A 15,435-nucleotide genomic window follows, 5' to 3' on the forward strand; every position below is an offset into this window, starting at 1 on the left:
AGAGGGAAAGAACCTAATAAGACCAGCAGAGGGAAACGAATAGAAGGGAAGCACAGAGACAAGACATGATAATCAATGACAAAACATGACACTATCTCCTTGGTTGGTCGTATAAATGCTATTAAAATGGTTGTCCTACCCAGGTTTCTTTACCTCTTCCAATGTCTACCCAATTTCATACCACAAAGCTATTTTAAGAAACTGGATTCAATAGTAACTCAATTTTTATGGGATAACAAGGCAGCCAGAATTTCAAAGAAGCATTTATGCAAGTACAAAATAGAGGGGGGCTTTGGCCTTCCTCAATTTAAACTGTATTATTGGGCTGCTAATCTGAACATTGTGTCTTTCTGGAGGGAAATCTTACCTGCGATGAGACAGAAGGATATGCCTGCATGGCTTTTGATTGAGCAGGCCTCCTGTCAACATTCCTCACTCCCTGCACTTGTTAATAGCCCATCATATGTGAAAAAAATCCACTTATGACTCTAACCCAGTCATTTGTCATACGCTTAGGATCTGGAAAAAGATTAGGTATTTTCTTAACATACCCACTGTATACATTGACAGCCTGATTTGCCTGAATCATGCTTTCCACCCCCCATTGGATGATGTGGTGTTTTCACAGTGGAGGGAGAAGGGGCTCACAACAATTGGTAATCTATACATAGATGGTCAGTTAGCTTCATTTCAACAATTACAGGGAAAGTTCAACATGCCAACAACACATTTTTCAGATACCTCCAAATCAGGAATTTCGTAAGGGCACATATCCCACAGTATGGCATGAAGCCAAATAGTCCTACATTAGATAGCTTGATCCTTGTCAAACCCCATTCAAAAGGGTCGGTCTCTAGACTGTATGATGTGCTACAGGCCCACATAGAGGTATCCACAGACACCATTAAAAGGGCTTGGGAACAAGAACTTGGGTCAGAAATCTCAGATGAGGACTGGGTAGAAGCTCTCAGGAATATAAACCACAGATCAGTGAATGCCAGACACAACCTAGTACAGTTTAAGGTGATACACAGGTTACATTACTCAAAAGTAAAACTGCATAAAATATTCCCGGACACCTCACCACTGTGTGAGAGGTGCAAGCAGGATGAGGGGACGTTGACCCACTTATTCTGGGCAGGTCCTAAATTACATGTTTACTGGGCTCTCATTTTTTATTATTTATCTAGAGCCGTTGATAGAGTTCTAGCCCCAGACCCATTGACCGCTCTGTTTGGTACAGTTGATGGGAATAATCACGAAGGGAAAGCTGTCTCTCTTTGTACTCTATTACCCAAAAGGCTCATATTGCAATTTTGGAAACTGGAGACTGTACCCACATTTGAAATGTGGTTACGGGATTTAGGGAATGTAATACATATGGAAAAGATCGATACAATACCTCCAATAGAAGTCCAATGTTTTACAAAATATGGCAGCCGATACTGGATAAATGGTCTAGTCCCGCTTCATAACTGGGTTGACGATCTGCTGCTACTCTGTGCTGTACTCCACTCAATATCTATTTTTGGCTTAACTACACTGCTTGTAATGACTATATGCTGTCTTCTTATACATGTACCACCTAATAGGATTTTGTTTTATTCTGTGTATGTGTGAGTTATGTTTTGTTTTTTGTCCTCTAAATTGGCCATCCGATTCAACAGTACAATGAATGTCATTGTTAGTATTGCTGTCTTTTTTATTTGATTTTGTATTGTAAAATAATAAACATATTTCTTTTTTTTTAAAGTCCAAACAGTACAAGGCGTTAGGCAGGCTCGAGGTCAGGGCAGGAAGAATGGTCAGGCAGGCAGGTTCAGTGTCAGGACAGGCAAGGGTGAAAACCAGGAGCTCTAGGAAAAACAGAGACTGGGAAAAATAGGAGCTAGGAGATAAACGCTGGTTGACATAGCAAACAAGGTGAACTGGCACAGAGAGACAGAAAACACAGGGGTAAATACAGCAGGAATGATGAGCGACACCTGGAGGGGGTGGAGACAAGCACAAGGACAGGTGAAACAGATCAGGGTGTGTCAGTATGTTTTATCTGTCACGCCCTGACCGTAGAGAGACATTTTATTTCTCTATTTGGTGAGGTCAGGGTGTGATGTGGGGTGGGAATTCTGTGTTTTGTATTTCTTTGGTTTTGGCCGAGTGTGGTTCCCAATCAGAGGCAGCTGTCTATCATTTTCTCTGATTGGGAATCATACTTAGGTAGCCTGTTTTCTCACCTATGTTGTGGGATCTTGTTTTTTGTTAGCTCTGTGAAGCCGCTCTGTGTTGTTTGGTGTTCTAAGTATAAAGTAAAGATCATGAACACTTACCACGCTGTACCTTGGTCTACTTCTTAAGACGAGCGCCACAGAAGATCCCACCACAAAAAGACCAAGTAGCGTTTTCTGTAGGAATGGACATGGGAGGAGATACAGGAAGGCACGGGACCCTGGGCACAGGCTGGTGAATATCGCCATCCTAAGGAGGAGCTAGAAGCAGCAAAGGCGGAACGGCAAAGATACAAGGAGTTGGCACGACGAAGCATGCGCGAGAGGCAGCCCCCAAAAATGTTGGAGGGGGCATAAGGGGAGATTGGCGGAGTCAGGTTATAGACCTGAGCCAACTCCCCGTGCTTACTGTGGGAGGTGAGTGACTAGTCAGGCACCATGTTATGCGGCTCTGCGCCGTGTGTTACCGGTGCGCATGCACATCCCGGTGCGCTCTGTGCCAGCCTCTCGCATTTGTTGAGGTAGAGTGGGCATTCAGCCAGGATGGATGGTGCCAGCTCAGTGCATCTCGTCTCTAGTGCGTCTCTTCGGTCCAGGATATCCTGTGCCGGCTCTGCGCAATGTGTCTCTGGTGCGTCTCCACAGCCCAGTATGTCCTGTGCCAGCACCCCGCAGTTGCCGGGCTAGGGTGGGCATCCAGCCAGGAATGGTGGAGCCAGCTCTGTGCTCCAGACCTCTGGTGCGGCTCCACAGCACAGTATATCCTGTGCCAGCTCCACAAACCCAGCCTCCGGTGATGATCCAAGGCACAAAGCCTCCAGTGATGGTCCATGACACGAAGCCACCAGTGATGATCCATGGCATGAAGCCTCCAGTGATGTTCCATGGCACGGAGCCTCCAGTGATGATCCATGGCACAGAGCCTCCAGTGATGATCCATGGCAGGAAGCCTCCAGTGATGATCCATGGCACGAAGCCTCCAGCGATGATCAATGGCACGAAGCCTCCAGCGATAGTCCCCAGTCCGGAGCCTCCAGCGACGGTCCCCAGTCCGGAGCCTCCAGCGACGGTCCCCAGTCCGGAGACTCCAGCGACGGTCCCCAATCCGGGGCCTGCAGCGAGGGTTCCCAAACCGGGGCCTACAACGCGGGTCCCCAGTCCGGGGCCTACAACGCGGGTCCCCAGTCCGGGGCCTGCGGTTAGGGTCCCCAGCCCGGGGCCTGCGGCGAGGGTACAGGCGCCACCAAGGTGGGGGGAGCCAGAGGCGGAGCGGTGCCGCCGCCGGACCCTCCCGGACCCTCTCTTATAGGGGGGGGGGGGGGGGGGTACTGTCAGCCATTTTAGAAAGCTGTGAGATCAGGGTGTGATGTGTGGTGGACATTCTATGTTTTGTATTTCTTTGGTTTTGTCTGAGTGTGGTTCCCAATCAGAGGCAGCTGTCTATCATTGTCTCTGATTGGCAATCATACTTAGCTTGTTTTCCCACCTATGTTGTGGGATCTTGTTTTTTGTTAGCTCTGTGAAGCCGGCAGAACGTGACGTTAGTTATTCCTTTTGTTGTTTTTGTTTGGTGTTCTGAGTATAAAAGATCATGAACACTTACCACGCTGCACCTACTTCTTCAGACGAGCATCACATTATCTCCCTTCTGTCTTCCCTCAGAAGTACTCTTCTCTCAAATCCTTGTTGAGTCTCAAATGGCACTATATTTCCTACTCTGTATATTGCACTACTTTTGGCCAAGGCCCATTGAAAGAGTGTGCCATTTGGGCAGAGTGATTGTTTCATGAATTATGCCAACTCAGAGAATAACCCTCTATACCAGTGGTGTATACTCAGTGGTGTAACCCTTAAAGGGTCCCCTCCTTTCCAGGCAAATTACACATTGTTCATCTTTAATAGATGGTTTATGTTATATTTGTTTCTTTATGTGAATGAATGCAACGTTTAGATTCAACTTAATAATGAGCTAGTACAGTGCATATAGCAATTTAAAATATATATTTTTTATCCCATTCTAGAGTATATTATGATTATGATATTATTATTTTCATTTTTCAGTGTAATATTTATAGTGTTGACACAAGTTAAATTAGCTCTGTAAAAAGTTCAATTAACACTCAGTAGTGTAAAATAATACCAGTGCTGGTGTTAATAACCAGAGTTCAACAAAAACCATGCCCTACATTATAGTATTTCCCAGCATGCTCTATATCCGCAGTGGAATACCTGCAGGCGGAGAAGAGGTATTCGTAGTTGTCACGCTGTTCGTAAAAATGGTCGGACCAAGGCGCAGCGTACGTAAAGTTCCACATATTTATTAAAGAAAGTGAAACTTTCCCCAACGATAGCCAGCTGCCTCTAATTGGGAATCATACCAAAACTCCAACATAGAAAAAACAACCTAGAACCCCACATAGAAAATAGAAAATATAAACTAGACTAATCCCCCTAGTCATGCCCTGACCTACTCTACCATAGAAAATAAAGCCTTTCTATGGTCAGGACGTGACAGTAGTGGACTTCTAGTCCAACTCAGGAGGCGTGCACACCATCCACCACTTCCGAGTATATTAATTGCTAATGTATAGTCTCTGGATAATAAAGTAGAATAGCTCAAGATGAGGATCTCCTTCCAGAGAGATATTCAGGGATGACATACACTGTGTCACGGAAACATGGATCTATCGGGATATACTGTCACCGTCCATAGATCCACCTGGGTTCTCAGGACGTGCAGACAGGAATAAAGAACTCTCCGGGAAGAAGAAAGGCGGGGTTGTATGTTTCATGATTAACTACTCATTGTGTGATGGTGATAACATACAGAAACTCAAGTCCTTTTGTTCAAATGACCTAGAATACCTCACAATCAAATGCCGACTGTACTACCTCGCAAGAGAATGCTCTTCGGTTATTGTCACTGCAGTGTATATTCCCACTCAAGCCAATAGCACGACGGCCCTCAAAGAACTACACTTTATGCAAACATTATCCTGAGGCGACATTTATTGTAGCTGGGGATTTTAACAAAGCAAATTTGAGTAAAACGCTACCGCAATTCGACCAAAACACATTGACTGTTAAAACATTGGACCCCTGCTCTCAATATTTCTCAAGACCCTCCCCCACCCTTCCTTAGGCAAATCTGATCACAACTCCATTTTGGTCCTCCCTTCCTATAGGCAGAAACTCAAAAAGTACTCATGAAGTGCTTTGAGTTTCTAGTTAAGGATTATATCACCTCTACCTTACCTGACACCATAGACTCACTTCAATTTGCTTACCACCCCAATAGAGCCACAGACGATGCAATCGCCATCACACTGCACACTGCTCCATCCCATCTTGACAAGAGAAATACCTATGTAAGAATGCTGTTTATTGACAATAGCTCAGCAACACCATAGTAACCTCCAAGCTCATCATTAAGCTCAGGGCCCTGCGTCTGAACCCCACCCTGTGCAACTGGGTCCTGGACTTCCTGATGGGCCACCCCCAGGTTGTGAAGGTAGGAAACAACACCTCCACTTCGCTGATCCTCAACACAGGGGCCCCACAAGGGTGCGTGTCAGCCCCCTAATGCACTCCCTGTTCGCCCTTGACTGCGTGGCCAAGCACGCCTCAAACTCAATCATCAAGTTTGCAGATGACATGACAGCAGTAGGCCTGATTACCCACAGGGAGGAGGTGAGGGACTGGAAAATAACCTCTCTTTCACAGTGGAGAACGTGGAAAGCTTCATGTTCCTCGGCGTTCACATCACTGACGATCTGAAACGGTCTACCCACACAGACAGTATGGTGAAGAAGGTGCAACAGCGCCTCTTAAACCTCAAGGGTCTTAAGAAATTTGGCTTGGCCACTAAAACCTTCACACACTTTTAAAGATGCACAATTGAGAGCATCCTGTTGGGCTGTATCATCGCTAGGCATGGCAAGGCAGGGCTCCCCAGAGGGTGTTGTGTGCTGTAGGTGTCCATAGCGTGGTCCGGTCTGCCCAACCCATCACCGGGGACAAACTACCTGCCCTCCTGGACACCTACAGCACCAAATGTCACAGGAAGGCCAAAAATATCATCAAGGACACCAACCACCCAAGCCATGGCATGTTCTCCCTGCTATCATCAAAGAAGGCGAGGTCAGTACACTTGCATCAAAGCTATGACCGAGAGACTGAAAAACAGTTTCTATCTCAAGGCTATCATATTGTTAAATAGCCATCACTAGCCAGCTTCCACCCAGTTACACAACCCTGCACCTTAGAGCCAGGGCTCCCCAAAGGGTGGTGCGGTCTGCCCAACGCATCACTAGAGACAAACAACCTGCCCTCCTGGACACCTACAGCACCCGATGTCACAGGAAGGCCAAAAAGATAATCAAGGACATCAAGCACCCGAGCCATGGCCTGTTCACCCTGCCACCATCCAGAAGGCGAGGTCAGTACAGGTGCATCAAAGCTATATACAGACACAGACTTGGAATCACGGGCCACTTTAATAATGGAACACTAGTCACTTTAATAATATTTAAATAATGTTTACATACTGCTTTACTAATCTATTATGTACATACTGTATTCTGTTCTACTGTATTTTATTCAAAGCCACTCCGACATTACTCAATCTAATATTTATATATTTCTTAATACTTCTTTTACTTTTAGATTTGTGTGTATTGCTGTGAATTGTTAGATAATACTGCACTGTTGGAGCTAGGAACACAAGCATTTCGCTACACCCGCAATAACATCTGCTAAATATGTGTATGTGACCAATACAATTTGATTTGACATATTGCACCATTACTGAAATGGTTGTTCCAGTTTAAATGGTTTAGTTATTCTCATAACTGAGTCGACCCAACCAGGGCAGTCATTCTGAATGCAGGTTGTGGGTGAATTTTCGCATAGGATCAAATCAAATCAAATTTATTTATATAGCCCTTCGTAGATCAGCTGATATATCAAAGTGCTGTACAGAAACCCAGCCTGAAACCCCAAACAGCAAGAAATGCAGGTGTAGAAGCACGGTGGCTCAGAAAAACTCCCTAGAAAGTCCAGAACCTATGAAGAAACTTAGAGAGTAACCAGGCTATGAGGGGTGGCCAGTCCTCTTCTGGCTGTGCCAGGTGGAGATTATAACAGAACATGGCCAAGATGTTCAAATGTTCATAAATGACCAGCATGATCAAATAATAGTAATCACAGAGAACAGGTCAGGGTTCCATAGCCGCAGGCAGAACAGTTGAAACTGGAGCAGCAGCACTGAGGAGGACAGGGGACAACAAGGAGTTGCCAGGTAGCCCTGAGGCATGGTCCTAGGGCTCAGGTCTTCCGAGAGTGAGAAAGAAAGAAAGAAAGAAAGAAAGAAAGAAAGAAAGAAAGAAAGAAAGAAAGAAAGAAAGAAAGAAAGAAAGAAAGAAAGAAAGAAAGAGAATTAGAGAGAGCATTCTTATATTCACACAGGACACCGGATAAGACAGGAGAAATACTCCAGATATAACAGACTGGCCCTAGCCCCCCAACACATAAACTACTGCAGCATAAATACTGAAGGCTGAGACAGGAGGGGTCAGGAGACATTGTGGTCCCACCGGACAGGGCCAAACAGGCAGGATATAAGACCACCCACTTTGCCAAAGCACAGCCCCCACAAAACTACAGGGATATCTTCAACCACCAACCTACCATCCTGAGACAAGGCCGAGTATAGCCCACAAAGATCTCCTCCACGGCACAACCCAAGGTGAGGCGCCAACCCAGACAGGAAGACCATGTCAGAGACTCAGAAGAGCACCAGTAAGCCAGTGACTCAGCCCCTGTAATAGGGTTAGAGGTAGAGAATCCCAGTGGAGAGTGGGAAACCGGCCAGGCAGAGACAGCAAGGGCGGTTCGTTGCTCCAGTGCCTTTCCGTTCACCTTCACACTACTGGGCCAGACTACACTCAATCATAGGACCTACTGAAGAGATGAGTCTTCAATAAAGACTTAAAGGTTAAGACCGAGTCTGCGTCTCTCACATGGATAGGCAGACCATTCCATAAAAATGGAGCTCTATAGGAGAAGCCCTGCCTCCAGCTGTTTGCTTAGAAATTCTAGGGACAATTGGGAGGCCTGCATATTGTGACTGTAGTGTACGTGTAGGTATGTACGGCAGGACCAAATCGGAAACATAGGTAGGAACAAGCCCATGTAATGCTTTGTAGGTTAGCAGTAACACCTTGAAATCAGCCCTTGCCTTGACAGGAAACCAGTGTAGGGAGGCTAGCACTGGAGTAATATGATCACATTTTTGGGTTCTTGTCAGCATTCTAGCAGATGTATTTCTGTAGTTTCTGATTTTTGCAATTTTACGTAGATGAAAAAAAGCTGTCCTTGAAACAGTCTTGATACGTTCTTCAAAAGAGAGTTCAGGGTCCAGAGTAACGCTGATGTCTCACCCTGACCTTAGAGCCTTTTATTTCTCTATTTTTGGTTAGGTCAGGGTGTGATTAGGGTGGGAATTCTAGGTTTTCTGTTTCTGTGTTTTGTCATTTTGTTGCAGTGTTCAGTTTATTAAAAATCATGAACGCTTACAACGCTGGACCTTGGTCTCCTTCTTCAACCCTCGAGAGTCGTTACAGAACTCCCCACCACAAAAAGACCAAGCAGCGTGGTCAGGAGAAATGGACGTGGGATGACATCCTGAATGGTAAAGGATCCTAGACATGGGAGGAGATCCTGGCTGGGATGAATCGCCTCCCAAGGGAGCAGACGGAGGCAGCAAGGAGGGAGCAACTATACAAGGTGTCACGGCTAGCACGGAAGCCTGAGAGGCAGCTCCAAAAAATGTTTTGGGGGGGGGACACGGGGAGATTGGCGGAGTCGGGGTTTAGACCTGAGCCAACTCCCCGTGTTTACCGTGGGAGCGTGTGACCGGTCGGGCACCGTGTTATGCGGTGATACGCACCATGACTCCAGTGCGCAGTCACAGCCCGGTGCGCAATATTCCAGCTCCCAGCATTGGCTGGGCTAGAGTGGGCATCCAGCCAGGAGGGATGGTGCTGGCTCAGCGCTCCTGGCCTCCAGTGCGTCTCTTCGGCCCAGAATATCCTGCGCCGACTCTGAGCACTGTGTCTCCGGTGCGTCTGCACAGCCCAGTGTGTTCTGTGCTAGCTCTCCGTATTTGCCTGGCAAAAGTAACCATCCAGCCAGGATGGGTTGTGCCAGCTCTACGCTTGAGACCTCCAGTGCGTCTCCACGGCCCAATGTATCCGGTGCCTGCTCTACACACTAGGCTTCCAGTGCATCTCCCCAGTCCGGTGAGACCTGTTCCGGTTCCACGTATGAAACATCCAGTATGTCTCCCCAGCCTGGTAAGCCCTGTGGCAGCTCCACGCACCAGGCTTCCAGTACGTCTCCTCAGTCCGGTGAGACCTGTTCCGGCTCCACGTACGAAGCCTCCAGTGATGATCCATGGCACGAAGCCTCCAGTGATGATCCATGGCACGAAGCCTCCAGTGATGATCAATGGCCCGGAGACTGCAGTGAGGATCCAGGGAAAGGAGCCTCCAGCAACGGTCCCCAGTCCAGAGCCTCCAGCGACGGTCCCCAGTCAAGAGCGTGCAGTGACAATCTACGGTCCGGAGGTCCTGGCGATGATCCCTGCACCGGAGGCACCACCGAAGTGGGGGGAGCCGAAAGCGGAGCGGGGTCTGCGTCCCGCACCGGAGCCCCCACTGAGAGTAGATGCCCACCCGGGCCCTCCCCTATAGGTTCAGGTTTGCGGCCGAAGTCCGCACCTTTGGGGGGGTACTGTCACGCCCTGACCTTAGAGAGCCTTTTATTTATCTATTTTTGGTTAGGTCAGGGTGTGATTAGGGTGGGCATTCTATGTTTTTTGTTTCTATGTTTTCTATTTCTTTGTTGTTTTTGCCATGTGTGGTTCCCAATCAGAGGCAGCTGCCTATCGTTGTCTCTGATTGGGGATCATATATAAGTTGTGATTTTCCGTTTGGGTTTTGTGGAGAGTTATTTTCTGTTTAGCTGTTTTGTTGCCTGACAGAACTGTGCGCTTCCGTTTTCTCTATTTTGTTATTTTGTTGCGGTGTTCAGTTTATTCAAAATTATGAACGCCTACCACTCTGCACCTTGGTCTCCTTCTTCAACCCACGAGAGTCGTTACAGCCGAGGTCCTTCACAGTTTTATTTGAGACGACTGTACAACCATTAAGATTAATTGTCAGATTCAACAGAATATCTCTTTGTTTCACAACAAGCATCTCTGTATTGTCCGAGTTTAAAAGTAGGACATTTGCAGCCATCCACTTCCTTATGTCTGACACACCTGCTTCCAGCGAGGCCAATTTTGGGCCTTCACCATGTTTCATTGAAATGTACAGCTGTGTGTCATCCGCATAGCAGTGAAAGTTAACATTATGTTTTCGAATGACATCCCCAAGAGGTAAAATATATAGTGAAAACAATAGTGGTCCTAAACAGAACCTAGAGGAACACCAACATTTACAGTTGATTTGTCAGAGGATAAACCATTCATAGAGACAAACTGATATCTTTCCGACAGATAAGATCTAAACCAGGCCAGAACTTGTCCGTGTAGACCAATTTGGGTTTTCAATCTCCAAAAGAATGTGCTGATCGATGGTATCAAAAGCAGCACTAAGGTTTAGGAGCACGAGGACAGATGCAGAGCCTCGGTCTGACGCCATTAAAAGGACATTTACCACCTTCACAAGTGCTGTCTCAGTGCAGTGATGGGATCTAAAACCAGACTGAATCATTTTGTATACATTGTTTGTCTTCAGGGAGGCAGTGAGTTGCTGCACAACAGCTTTTTCAAAAAAAATTGAGAGGAATGGAAGATTCAATATAGGCCGATAGTTTTTTATATTTTCTGTGTCAAGGTTTGGATTTATCAAGAGAGGCTTTATTACTGCCACTTTTAGTGAGTTTGGTACACATCCGGTGGATAGAGAGCCGTTTATTATGTTCAACATTGGAGGGCCAAGCACGGATAGCAGCTCTTTCAGTAGTTTCGTTGGAATAGGGTCCAGTATGCAGCTTGAAGGTTTAGAGGCCATGATTATTTTCATCATTGTGTCAAGAGATATAGTACTTAAACACTTGAGTGTGTCTCTTGATCCTAGGTCCTGGCAGAGTTGTTCAGACTCAGGACAACTGAGCTTTGGAGGAATACGAAGATTTAAAGAGGAGTCCGTAATTTGCTTTCTAATGATCATGATCTTTTCCTCAAAGAAGTTAATGAAATTATTACTGCTGAAGTGAAAGCCATCCTCTCTTGGGGAATGCTGCTTTTTAGTTAGCTTTGCGACAGTATCAAAAATACATTTCGGATTGTTCTTATTTTCCTAAATTAAGTTGGAAAAATAGGATGATCGAGCAGCAGTGAGGGCTCTTCGATACTGCACGGTACTGTCTTTTCAAGCTAGTCGGAAGACTTCCAGTTTGGTGTGGCGCCATTTCCGTTCCAACTTCCTGGAAGCTTGCTTCAGAGCCCAGGTATTTTCTGTATACCAGGGAGCTAGTTTCTTATGACAAATGTTTTTAGTTTTTAGGGGTGCAACTGCAACTAGGGTATTGCACAAGATTAAATTGAGTTCCTCAGTTAGATGGTTAACTGATTTTTGTCCTCTGACGTCCTTGGGTAGGCAGAGGGAGTCTGGAAGGGCATCAAGGAATCATTGTGTTGTCTGAGAATTTATAGCACGACTTTTGATACGTCTTGGTTGGGGTCTGAGCAGATTATTTGTTGCGATTACAAACATAATAAAATGGTGGTCCGATAGTCCAGGATTATGAGGAAAAACATTAAGATTCCCAACATTTATTCCATGGGACAAAACTAGGTCCAGAGTATGATTGGTGCAGTGAGTAGGTCCGATCTCATTAGTGAAGGCCACAGGATGGAAAATTAACAAATGCAACAACCATATCTCTTTCATGGTTGGTAACCAATGATATACACTCAGTGGCTAGTTTATCAGGTACACCCATCTAGTACCAGGTCGGACCGCCCTTTGCCTCCAGAACAGCCTGAATTCTTTAGGACATGGAAAATATGCTCAATTGGTATCAGAGGACCAGGAAAACATTCCCCACACCATTACACCATTACACCACTGCCATTAGCCTGTACCGTTGACACCAGGCAGAATGGGGTCATGGGCTCAAGCTGCTTATGCTTAACACCACTGCTGTACTGCACCGTTATTTGCCTGTTTGTGACCCTCCTGTTAACTTGGCGATTCTTGCCAATCTCCTTCGACCTCTCATCAACGAGTTGTTTTCGCCCACAGAATTGCCACTGACTGGATGTTTTTTGTTTGTCGCACCATTCTCTGTAAACCCTACACACTGTCATGAGTGAAAAGCCCAGGAGGCCAGTCGTTTCTGAGATACTGGAACCGGGGCGCCTGGCACCTACAATCATACCACACTCAAAGTCGCTTAGGTCACTCGTTTTGCCCATTCTAATGTTCAATTGAACAGTAACTGAATGCCTCGATGCCTACAGCAAGCCACGGCCTTGTAACTCACTGTCTGAGCAAACCATTTTTGTGAACGGGGTGGTGTACCATTTGCCATTGACCTTATATGTACTCACTAGATGACTGACAGGGGGTGCTGTTCTGAAGTCACCGTCCATCATCATAGGAATTTATGGGAATTTACAGTATTTCACTGTAATGTTTCAAGGACAAAAATACATGCATGTCTTTGTTGTAGTGGGCACTGGAACATAACAACTCTATACAACATTCAAACATGTTTTTACGTTGTACATTTTAAGTGAGAAATTATTGGATTCTGTTCAATTTATACAATACTATATATTGTTTAAAAAAGTATGTATTACAGTGTCTGTAATAAAAAATAAAAATAAAAGCATATATTTATTTATCTAGCTGTTGAAATGGAAAACGTGCAGCTCACCGCTCTACACTTCAAATCAACACAGTGTTGATTACTATAATGTAAAGCTGGACAAGTTAATACGTGATCGCTTAATAATATGTTTTAATATTGCTGACCAATTTAAGATCAATCTGATGCAAAGTCACTCCTCCATGAAGCCAGTAAAAAGATTTGCAAAATAATCTAGATCAATAAATGACGCTTAGTACAATAAACCTAGTAACTGGTTCACTGGTGGTCTTTTTCTATAGATCATGTAATGTGGTACTAGGCTTGACATTAACATCAACTACATTCAATATATATCAATCAAATGTATTTATAAAGCCCTTTTTATATCAGCAGATGTCAAAAAGTGTTATACAGAAACTCAGCCTAAACCCCCAAAAAGCAAGCAATGCAGGTGTAGAAGAATCGTGGCTAGGAAAAACTCTGGAATTTAGGAAGAAACCTAGAGAGGAATCAGGCTCTGAGGGGTGGCCAGTCAGTCCTCTTCTGTCTGTGCCGGGTGGAGATTATAATGGTACATGGCCAAGATGTTCAAACATTCATAGATTACTAGCAGGGTGAAATAATAATAACAATAATCACAATATTTGTTCAACAGTTGTGAAAGGACTATAAGAAAACCCATAAGAACAGCAGCTAAATTGTACACAGTTCCACAAAATCTGAATAATGATCCTAAAATTCCTGAAGGGATTTCGAAGTTTTCACGTCTTCGCCAAAGCTTTCCTATGTGAGTCAACTGTATGATTATAATTTTCAGTTAAACATTTTTTTTTTACTATGTTGAGAGCTAACGAGTACAACGATGTCTCTATGGGTTTAATTAGATACTTGCTAACACAATGCTTGTCACATTATATAGTAGTCATACCCATGAAACAGAATGCCAAACCCACACATCAATCACATTCATAGGTCGACTAGATCTGAACTTAGGAAGACCCAGAATAACATGCATTGATATGGGAAAGTAACTAAATTCAAGTCTATTTTGCTTTCCATCTGTCTCTCCTGCTCCCCCCCCCTCCCTCTCTCCCTCCCTATCTCTCTCTCTCTCTCGCCCTCTCTCTCCCTCGCTCGCTCTCTCCCTCACTCTCTCTCTCCCTCACTCTCTCTCCTCGCTCTCTCTCTCCCTCGCTCTCTCTCTCCCTCGCTCTCTATCTCTGCTAACATGTATGCGCATTGTGTGTATGGTTGAGTACACATTTCCCAAAGGTTGCAAACCCTGTTCTGTATAAACTTAATTAACTTCAGAATAAAGCCAGGTGTCATATTCTAAGCGTGTGTGGAATATGTTATATATTGCTAGTATGACTATTGCATTTAATCAACTACTGTGGCAATTCAGAGAGGACCTTAGCCAGAAAACATACGCTGATCTCATGGGTGTTTCTATGGTCCTGTGGACTCATATGGGAAACACAGCACAAAGGGTCTTTCTCATTGTTATTCATTGGGGTGGTGTTAGAAGCGGAAAACTTTTGCCTGAGCGATTTCGCAGAAACAAGCTTATGAATTCTACATCAGCCATATATTTATACCAAACACTACAATTTTATCCCCTGTGATACAGTGAGAAATCTCAGGTAGCTCCAAGGGGCCAAGTCAATCACTTTAAACAGTCTCTCTCTCTCTCTCTCTCTCTCTCTCTCTCTCTCTCTCTCTCTCTCTCTCTTTCTTTCTCTCCCTCTCTTGCTCTCTCCCTATTTATCCCTCTCTCCCTAAAACATCTGTCTTTTTATGCTAAAACCTTCCTTCTGATATATACCTTCTATAGCTTTTAAATGACTGTCAGTTTCCAACATTGCCTAGTCACAGTTTTTACGTCAACCTACAGAAAACGCAAATGGCTTTTAAAAAAACAACATGAGACCTATTTACATGCACCCTTCTCCAGATCATTATTCTTCATTATTTATGCTTTGAATTTAGAAGAATATGGCAATGTTTTAGCAGAGCTCATCAAAATAGCCATTACAAGTCACTTGTACAACACCCGCAACATGTACCCGGCATGTACTGTATGAACAGCATGAGTCTTAGACTAGGGGTCTCTGAATCAGGCAGAGCTGCTTGTACATTAAGAGAGAGTACAATGTACATACTGTACAGCATCCTCTGTGTACCGAGATTGAAACTGAATGAACCATTTCATTTTCACAATGCATGAGTGTAGAGCAGGGGTGTCAAACACCCCGCAAGCCCCTTCAATCGGACCTGCCATACTGTGTTGAAAGTATAATGAACCTACATTTATAGTTTATTT

The sequence above is a fragment of the Oncorhynchus gorbuscha genome, linkage group LG16 (genome assembly GCF_021184085.1).
Source record: "Oncorhynchus gorbuscha isolate QuinsamMale2020 ecotype Even-year linkage group LG16, OgorEven_v1.0, whole genome shotgun sequence".
Lineage (NCBI taxonomy): Eukaryota > Metazoa > Chordata > Actinopteri > Salmoniformes > Salmonidae > Oncorhynchus > Oncorhynchus gorbuscha.